The sequence below is a fragment of the Balaenoptera borealis genome, assembly GCF_965194805.1.
Source record: "Balaenoptera borealis genome assembly, chromosome: 4".
Classification (NCBI taxonomy): Eukaryota; Metazoa; Chordata; class Mammalia; order Artiodactyla; family Balaenopteridae; genus Balaenoptera; species Balaenoptera borealis.
This window is the reverse complement of record NC_138861.1, coordinates 101,001,398-101,012,511: the sequence shown is the minus strand read 5'-3', so window position 1 is coordinate 101,012,511 and position 11,114 is coordinate 101,001,398.

The following is an 11,114-nucleotide window of genomic DNA, read 5'->3' as shown; positions in this document are numbered from 1 at the left end:
AGCCAAAAGATCTAAAAGTGGCAACTAGCAAAGTAGCATTGACATATATACACTACCATGTGTAAAATAGATAGCTAGTGGGAAGCTGCTGCATAGCACAGGGAGATCAGCTTGGTGCTTTGTGACAACCTAGAGGGGTGGGATGGGGTGGGTGGGAGGGAGGTTCAAGAGGGTAGGGATATATATATACATATAGCTGATTCACTTTGTTGTACAGCAGAAACTAACACAACATTGTAAGGCAATTTATAATCCAATAAAGATGAAAAGAAAAAAACCTATCAACAGATAAAATGACCCAGGATAACATCACATTATAGGTTTGGCCACTTCACTCATTATTCCAAATAGCCTTAAAATATCTGCCATTAAATGAAGAGAGAGAGGTATGTGGGACAAAAAAAAACAAAGAAATAAATCATATCTGAAGACGATGTCTCTAAGGGTACTTCTGATATCATTATGGGCATGTGTAACTGACTGAAAGCAGGTAGATCAGAAACTTAATTTTTTAGAAAACCTATATTGACAAAGAAACTATTAGCCTGGATTTTTAAAAAGCATATGACTTTTACAATTTAAACCAACTTTTGGGTTCCAACTTTTCATAAACAGAAAATCAGTTGTGAAATCTGTGCAGACCACAAGAGTGATTGACTCCCAAAGCCCACTTTAGATGTGGCAAAGGATAGTAAGTAAAAAGGAATAATTTACAGCGTGACACCACAGGGCATAAGACCAATGGAAAAAGATTTTAAAATAGGAAAATTAGGGCTTAATCAAGGAAAATCTCCTTTGAATAAGGAGCATGCACTATGTCTGCCCAGTGGATTTTAGTGAAATATTATATTATATTATATTATATCTTTCATTCATTTCCTTTCAGAATGGAAATATTTATTGCAATTTTTTTCCCTTTCATCATTGTTGATTTGATAGGATGGAGCATAATGATGACTTTTTATTTCACAGATCTCATAAAAGAGAGCCTATGTTTGAAGAGACTAATATGATTATCAAAATCTTTGGATTTTGAGCTGAGAGCAGCAACTAGATGGGACTTTGGTTTGGGATTGAGTGTGTTCTATGTGTGGGTGGAAGAATGGAATGGTTTCATGACTGAAGGGCAAACAGAGGCAGAGCTAATGCTATGCATTCACCTTATCATTTTTGATTATTCTGTGACCCTCCAGCTTTCTCTTCTCCTTTGGCAGAAACTGTGGGGACCACTCGTTGTGATGGAAGATCCACAGTATCTCTGGGGCTCTTCAGGGGAGAATATTTCCCTGAACAGTTGACTGATTCATACTGGACTTTAAGTGAGTGAGAAATACACTAGTTTTGTTAAGCCACTAAAACTTGGGGCTTACTTTGTTGCTATGTCATAGACTAGCCTATTTTGACTAATACCTTCTCTTTCTGGACCACCAATTAGGTTTATGCTGGACATTTTCCCTCTATTCTTTATGACTCGTACCCCCTTTTATGTTTCCAATCAGTTTTCTCTCTGGGATGCATTCTAGATAATTTATTTGGCTCTTTCAGCTCATTAACACTCTTGTCTGTTGTCTCCAATTTGCTGTTTAATTTACCCATTCTGTGTTTAATTTTAATTAATTTATTTTTCATGTCTAGGAGTGTAATTTAGGTCTTTCCAAATCTATTTAGCTGCTCTTTAGAGTCTCTTTCCTCTGTTTTACTTTCAAGCTTCTCTTTTATTTCTTTAAACATAGTGAATTTGTATATTTTATACTCTGCATCTGATATTGCAGTTACTGAAGACGTTCAGTTCTTATTTCCCATCTCATTGTTCCTGCTGGCTGTCACTTTTGTGTTTTGTGATTTTTGGCTGTGGTCTGCTCATTTTCCTTGGCACTTTGTGACAATTTCTTGAGGCCAAGGCTGTAGTTGGATTCCTCCAAACTACATTTGTGTTTGTTTAGGATATTTGGTAGCATTACTAACACAGGATCACTCTACTTGTTTAGAATTTTTAAAATTATTATTCAAATGGTAGCATGGATTTGGATTGTAAACTTCTATAATGATTGCCTATTGGTAACAAATTCTCAAATGAGATTTTTTTTCTCCCGACTCAGCATAGAATCAATAAATGCAATGAACTGATAAATGCAATTTTCCTTGTGTCTCTTTTTACCTTGAGTAGGCAGCCCTTAGAAGCTGAGCCTAGTGGAGTTTGTCTTCACAGGTTCCATCCTTGGGCAAATCCTAGATTTTAACTCCAGTCCCCTTACCTTTTACAGCATCAAAACAGAGCTCAGGAACTACAGAGTTTACTAGAAACCTCTACATATAATTTGATTTTGGTATCTTTTATCTTTCAAGGTTCCTGTTTCCACTTTTTCTTTGACATCTGTGAAGGACTTCCTTTTATGCTGACTCAGCAGTTCTTTTTAGAAGATTGAATATATATGTTTTATCCAACAATTTAGCTGTGCCAGTCAAGAAGGTTGTTCAGAAAGATCTAGTTTGCCATACTGCTAGAAACAGAAGTCATTATAGGCCACCCTCTAGAACTACACTCATGCACATGCACCTCTACCAGTCAGGTTGTATGCTTAGCAAAATTAGAGATGTCTGTTACCAAACTGCCTTCCTATATATGTGTTTTAGTATAAATAATTAATTTATAGAAATATTATCCTAACTGATTAAATAATTGAGTAAGAAAACCTTTGTCTATTATGAAATAATAATGGCAAGTCTCCATAAAGATGAGTTGTTTAAAAACAGCATTAAATTAAAACTGGGAAAAATAACAGTAGTAGATTTGGAAAAATTTAGAAGACTCTGGAAGGATTCTGTACTCAGATTATTTTGCAAGTGTCTTTAAGTTCTTGTTCCACTTTAGCAAAACCAAAATGGAAATTAATTAATAGGTATGGTTTATGCAAGAAAGATGGCTGGGAAGCCAACTGAGAGAATTTCACTTGAATAGAAGGTATTAGATTCACATGCAAAAATTAGTAGATAAAAATATTTTAGGTATGTATGCATCATATTTTGTAATTCCTATATCTGACACGTTTTTTCAACAAACCGGTCCTGACGGTGGAAGAAAAAGAGCTGCTAGTAATCTTAAACCCATATATGCGTATTAGTTAACACACTTGATACTAGACTATGTGTACAGCAAAGGCTTTTGGAGGTTTTTGTTTTTGTTCTCTAACTTTATTGAGGTATAATTGACAAATAAAATTGTAATATACTTAAAGTATACAATGTGATTCTTGATATATGTATACCTTGTGAAAAGATTACCTCAATCAAATTAATTAACACATTCATCACAGAGGTAGTTGTTTTGTTGTAGTTCTAGAAATAGAAGGATGGGTTACATCTCAGCATTGCCCAGCAAATAACTTTTTTTTCAAGAGAATATTTTTACTATTTCAATGTGGGGGTAGTCTTCAACCCCACTAATAATAAAATATGCAACTTAAAATAATTATTAAATAAAAACAATTCACAAATCTTATTGTCAAAATTGAAGATGATAACACCCAATTTTGGTGAGCAGAAAAGTCACTTTTTTTTCCAGCTCTGTTGAGGTATAATTGATAATATTCATATATTTAAGGTGAATGGTGTAATTATTTGATATACATATACATTGTGTGATGATGCCACAATCATTTTAATTAACATGTCCATCACCTCACATAGTTACCTTTTATATGTTTGAGTGTTGAGAACACAAAATTCTCTCAGCAAATTTCATTACACTCTTAGCAAATTTCAGGTATCATTAACTTTGGTCACCATGCAACAAACAACTTTTAAGTGGATGTTTCATATCCTTCATTCTTGAAAAAGTTGTTGGAACAGTTTCTCTTTAATCAGCACCTTTTTTTTGGTTACTACTTTTTACCTTCTTCATAGTTTCTATCTGCTAGAGTCTTTCCTTCATTTTCAGACTCTGGTCTCGGGTCTATCTTTTCACAGTGAAATGTGACACTGATCTATTTTATGTAACAAAATACAATTCTCATCCTCAGAGGAATTTTGCCTTTGACTTTAAAAAAGCACTAACTTTCTTTCTTTATGATTTTTATTGGTTTTCTACTTTGTGCCATTGAATTTGTTAGGCTATTCCATACATGATCTTATTTGAAGTCACATAACAACTCTGTCAAGAAGGTATTATAATTTTCATTTCACAGATAAGAAAATAGAGATCCAGAGAAGCTAACTTGCCCAAGGCCATAAACTAGAAGTGGTTGAATTCAGTTTTAAAACCAGGGTTGCCTGATTCTTATGCTCAGGTTTTCTTATTATAGTATCACATTACCATCTACCTCCTTTGATATCACTTGAGCTTAATCCAGTATGTCTAGCTCTAAACCATGAGCATTGTTTACTTTCTTTCATAGGCAAACTAAATGCAGTCCAAACAATCTATTTTCCTTAATCTAAAATGAGAGGATTTTGAACTACTTTTTGCCCTTTCCAGTCAAACCATCCTCTAGGATGACTTTATTTCAGACATTTAGTTTCCTCCTCAGCATGATCACTAGACTATTAGCTCCAAGATGACATTTTCTATCTTTTTCATCTTTGGATCTTCAGTATTTTCTAATGCACCCAGCATGTAGTAGGCACCATATTTATTCAATTTAAGAGTTCCCTCTTGTTCCAACTCAAATCTTCCCTCTGAATTGCTTTCCAACCTCATTACCCAAATGGCCATCTTGTAGGGGGATTTGGTTTATACTGTAGGGTATGTCTAACCCAGAGCTTCACAAAATTCTGTAAAGTATTGCTCTTCCATAACAGACAGTTTCCAAAAGAGGAAATACTATAAATAAAAGAAATGCAAATTAAAGTAAAAAATCTATTCAACTCCCAAATTTATCAAAAATACAAGTAAAGATAATATCCAGTGTTGGCAATGTTGCAATGAAAGAACAAGTTCATATATTGTTAGTGGGACTATAAAATGGTACAGTCTTTTCCAGAAAGAAATTGGCCGATATGATCTAAAACTAAAAAAAAAAAAAAAGATTCTTAGCTTTGACTCACTAATTCCATTTCTTAAATGAGGAAAAAGCTTTACATGTGAAGATGTTCTACATAACTTTATTTGTAAGATTAAAAGCAACGAACCACCTAAACATTCAGTAATATTAAAATTATTACCTATCTATAGTAATTTATATTAGCCATTAAATTTGTCTTCAATAATTTATAATAATGTATAAAAATTCTATTTTTCTTAGGCTGATTTCCTATGAAGCAGAATATGAGATGAAGGCTTTGTGCCAGTAGGATCTTTAGGATGGGAGTCCATGGAACAGGTTTACAGAGCACAGGAGAGGGAAACAGGGAGAAACAAAATGAGGATGTGTTTTCATGTTGTCCATGGGTGATGAACTAAAACCCATCAGGATCTTCAGAGGGGTTTATGAAATACATCTCAGAACCATCTTCCTCAGGGATAAAAAGAGGATTTATCCACTGGCTCCTGGCTGTCATTGGTCAAGCATGGCTTATGGGCACACCTCCAGGTTATGCATAGGGTTCCCATGAGTCTCCCTGTCTGGGGAATGAGGGATGCCTTCAGGCTGGAAGCAAAACTCTGTGGGAGGCATTCTCTAGCTGCACCAGGGCCTGCAGGGATCTGCCACTCCTGTAGTACTTGGATAAGTGGACAGATTGGAGGGATTGTGTAGTGTTATACAAGATGTGCTTATTATACTGTTGCAGTGCTGGGAGAGAAATATGAGACCTAAAATTACATGCTCAATAGGATCTCAATGAATTGGTGCATTTACTAATCTATTGGGTACCCAAGAGATCCCAGGTTCTGTGAAAGGAAAGAACAGGACACAACTTTCCCTTTTGGAAGCATACTTTCCAGGGCAGAAGGAGCATTTGGGGACGGGGGTGTGATGACAGACAATAAACAAATAAATAAGCAAAGTCATTAAAGGTTGTGATTAGGTAGAGGTTAGAAATGAACAGGTATAAAACAAATAGACAATGCAATTATGCTTATAAAAAGAACTCGGTAAAAATGTACAACAAAATCTTATCAGTGATGGTCCCTGAGTGGTAGAACTTATTCCATGACATCTCTGTATTTTCCAAATTTTCTATAACGGGCATAGATTTCTCTCGATAAGCAGAAAAACCACAGTAAAGTTATTATTAAAAATTATTAAAAGAGAATGAAGTCATTCCCCGTTACCTGGCTGGCGCCTGGAAGCGACTCCGTATCCCAGTCTGTACTTGGTCTTTCTTCTGCATGGCTTTGGGCTTTGGATTCCCTTCCTACTTATTTTTCACAGCCTTTCTGAACTTTCACATAGGGGAAACAGATGTATGGGTCTGTGAGTGTGGGTATGTGTGTAAATGAAAAGAAAATCCCTGAAAACAAGGACATTTCCAAAATTACCATGCCCTTAACAAGAACTTGGTGAGCCAGTGCTCCTGAAATATAACATACCCCAGTCGCTATTGTTAACAAGGCCAGCCATCCATGAAGTTGATTCTTTTTTGGGTTTTAGTGTCTGAGCATTTAAATGAATGGTTTGGGAGCAAAGTCTATTACTGTATGCAGGATAGCCAGAGATTGTTTAAATTCAGGATAAACTATGGGTAGACTTAGGTTTTCAATTTTCAAGGTGCCCACTTAGCACTGCAATGGGCAACTCAACATTGCTTTCGTGCTCCCCATTACAAGGCGTTGCCAGAAACACAAATCTATAAGGGGCTGTGCCGCTTACCATCTGCTTGATACTCAGGGTCTCCAAATGGCCTCAAAAGGTGGTGGCTGTTTGCAGCGCTCAGACTTTTGAATTGCATTAAGTACCCGTCTGAATTTTCTCTTTGGCTGACCTCTAAAGAATGGCAGAGGAGACCGATGCAGACGTCAAGTGCCCAGCAAAGGCACCTTCTGGGACAGTCTTGCTCCCGTCCCGGATGCCAGTGTGACCAATTCAGCAATTGTGTCTTTCCCCAGGATAAAATGAATATTGTGTCAGTGAAGCTAGAATCAGAGAGTGATGATCTGAGAATCAGTGAGAAGGAAGATGCTGACCTTGGAGAGGTTTAAGAATGCCTTACGAATAGCTATCTGGAACATAATTAAAGGCATTTTTAACATCATAAGCCTTGAAGAATGCGAACCATCACCACTGCACACTGGGGAGTAAAAGATATTGCTTTTATAGCTGCAGAGCTTATGGTCAGAAGTGATAGGAAATATTAGAAATGTGACAGTTTTATAATAATTTTATTCTTGCTCATTGTGATAATTTTCATTTGAAGCTTTTTACCTTTGAATATCTTGAATTACATTAAGCCTTCCTCACTCCGTCCTTGTCCTGTAATATTAGAAGCTGAGGTTTTCATCTGAGGAATTACAGTAAATGTTACAGGCACAAGCAAACAGATAATGGTGTTTATGATGCCTGTTATTTGAAGAATTAAAAGTTCTGAGTGAATTTGTCTCCCAGTTAATAAAAGCAATAGAGCCCTGAGTGCAATATTGCCTCTTCTTTCTTTTTACAGTGTCACTATCTCTTCTTGTATCCTGTTCCTTCTCTTAGCTGCTTTTTATTTTGGGTGTGAGAAGGGGAGGCAGGATGCTTTCTGTCAAATAATTTACTCTGCTCGGTTTCTTTTTTCTTTGTCTATATTTTTCTTTCAAATACCATATTCATTTTCTTTACTGAATAAGTAATATGAATATGAAAAACTCGGGTTAGAATTAGTGCTAGAGGTCATCTGGTTTAAATATTTAAATATTTCCATTTCTTAGACAAGGAAACAGAATCAAAAGGCTCAGTGGCAGCAGAGCTAGGACTACCATCTGGGTCTCCTGACACCATAAAAACAATGGCTAGCATTCACTGAGTGTTGGCTAGAGGGCAGGGAGGCTCTAAGCATTCACAGGCATTAACTCTTTTGTGTGTGTGTTCCAATAAAACTTTATTTATAAAAAAACAGATAATGAGCCAGATTTCAGCTGTGGATGGTAGTTTGACAACCCCTAATTCTTTTAAGCCTCAGAGTGTCTGTATGAGATAGGTCCTGCTACTATTGTCACCTCCATTTTACAGAAGAGTAAACTGAGGCACAGAATGACTAGGCAACTTACCCAAAGCTGAATACTTAATGAGCGCCTCCATATGAAGAAACCAAGCTGTTTGACCTGAACTTACATACTCTGCTGCACACAAGTGTCTGAAAATCTTCTCCATATTCTTTCCTTTCCCTTCTTTTCCTGGGATACGTTCTTGGAGGGAAAGTATATGGGTTAGCATGTAGAATCTCACACACAATTATGTACTTACTATGGACTTATTTGGATGATGATTTTTAAAAATTTGTTCTCTTTCTATGGTGAGCAATGCTGTTTAGCACTGTGCTTCGTCTTTTGTGGGGAATCCAAAAGAAGCAGCTGATAAGGCTCTTGCCTTTGAGAAGGTTAAAATTTAGTTCTGAAGTCAAAGAAATTAAAATCAGATATAAATTTACTGAGCACTTACTACATGCCAGTCCAAAATCATCTTTAACTTATGATCAAGTCAAGATTCAAAAGGCTGTTCATTAGCTTATTTGTTCAGAAGTCCCAGGATACCCGACAAGCAATCTCTCAACATATTTCTGTCAAGTTTTGTAGAAGAACTGTGATTATTTGACAGCTCTGATTTTTAAAACCCTCTTAAACATTTTCTCCAAATATGCTTGCATTTTCATTTTTTTCTTTTTTATCAAAAATAAGTTGATAACATGATAACTGCTTTAGACATGCCATTAATTAATGAAAGACTTGATCCCCACATCTCAGGGGACCGTGTCCAACCATCTGTTGATGGCCAGCAGATTGCTTCACTTTTGCCCAAGTGAAAATCTTTGCTACTATGAAAATTTGTAAGTTGACTGTCCGTAAGTGAGGGGATTTCTGGATTATACATTACAGGTGATACAAAGATTACAAAAATATTTGAAACAGAAATTCTGTGTTTGAGGAATAGAGAATCCAGTTAAGGAGATGAGGCATGATCGCATTTCTGAGATCCCTCCTGATTATTCTATGAATTCATACAAGGGTTAGCTTACTTTCTCATAAGTGTAGTCACTCACGATCTGTCAATAGGTGAGCTGGCAAATATCGGATGGTATGGCTGTGAGCCATGTGATCGCAGGGGAAGAATTGCCTGCCTAGGTGTCAGGCAGAAGAACGTGTTTGAACTGAATCCTAAAAGTTGGTTAAGATTTAGAAATGTGGGCAGGAGTGAGGAAACAGATTGACAATTCCATTTTGACATCAGAACCAATTATGGAGTGAATCACAGCTGGAACGAACTTGGTCTCCCCTTCCGCTGCCTCTGCCCCATCCCTCTGTTCTTGCTGCGAGGAAGCAGTTGTTAATATGATTGGTCAGATGAAAGCACTCCTTAGGGCCATACCATTGTTACAGGCAGGCTTCCAGTTCTTACAGGTGGGAATGGCTTAGTTCCTTCTCCCTTGTGATATCTCTTCATATAATAAGCAGATCTAGGCAGAGCCTGCCATTCTAGAGAACCATGGTTAATTATTTTTCAGTCTCTCTCAACGTATGATGTGATAGGTGACTCAGGCCAGGGCCCGCCCTCTGTATTTACTCCTCATTCACTGACTCTTTCTCTCTTCTCTGTATCCTGGCGTCTGTCTTCCATCCCCCTCCACCCAGATTTGACTTCGTATAATCGCCTCAGAAGTTAGATTTGCAGGAAGAGGGAGGGAATCTTAGGCCCTTCTTAGGTCTCTAGACAAAAACAAACTTGCTCCAATTCTGCCACGTAACAGAGTAAAATGGTAGGAGGCGCTTGTGCTGCTATTAATTTAGTGGTTCTTTTATTCTAAATGTCCTGCTTCTATATTTTGCATAGATCTCTCTTGGGAACCTTATGGGGAGATAAGGATATTTGTTAGGGTAAGATTTGAGGTGTCTTAAGTTCTTGGCTATCAAATCTTTACTCTTATTCCCTAACATTAATATAAGTGTTTATCCTGGAAGAGGACACCTCAAGTTGATCTTTGTTGTACCAATAGATATAAAACTATCAGATGACTTGATTATAGCAGTTTGTGGTAGTCTTAAAATAATTATCATGTTCTTTACATTCTATTTCTGATAGATTTGATAGTTTGTTTGCTAAGTGATGGAGATCAGATGCTTTAATAGCTCTGATTCTGTCAGTCACTGGGCTGGTGTATGTTTGTGTGTATGTGTGTGTACACACATACAAACCTCATGCTGGTCAACATGGTAATACCATGTTGATTTTTCTGATGTCTAATCATTGGCCTATGTGATTTCAGTTTTAAAGGAATCCACTTTAAGCCAACTTCATAATTATTTACAAAGACTAAAATTGTATAACTCAACTTTGGAATAGTAGATGCCAACCAAGGAGCATCTAGATCATGTTTCTCAAATTATGGTCTGTGGTCTAGTCTACCTGCATCGGAACCACCTGGGACTCATGTCAAATATGCAGATTCATTTACTTTAGCCCAGATCTACACAATACACAGTTTGGGATAAGATACAAGAATATATATTTTTAATATTCTCCTTAATGTGATTATTATGACTACACGGGTTTGAGAACCAATGATTCTAGGCTATGTTTGTGTTGAGCCTATACATATAGAAGTCTAGATGTAGCCAAGACATGAGATTCTGCACAGCTGGCTAAACCACAGACCTGGCTCCACCCTCGAGCCATGCTCCGTGATGAGGAATCCGTCTAGTCTCATTGGACAATTCTTTCTACAAGTTTCTTCATTGCATCTATAGTAGTTTCTACCATATCTGCAATCTGACCATTTATTTGAGGGTGATGGGATGTAAGAGTGACAGTTTTAATAAAGTCTCTGAGCATTAATTCCTTAAACTCAGCAGATTTAAAGGCAAGCTCACAATCTACAGGAGAATGTGTAGCAATTTATGCATTGCAAGTAACTGGCAGAGTGCAAAACTGCAGCAAATATTTAAGCAAATTAGAAGAACCTTGAGACTTTTTGATAAGTCCTGGAATGACCCTGGTAAGTCAATCTAAATTCTTGACCAATGTCTCATTTCCCAAGGAGTGGTT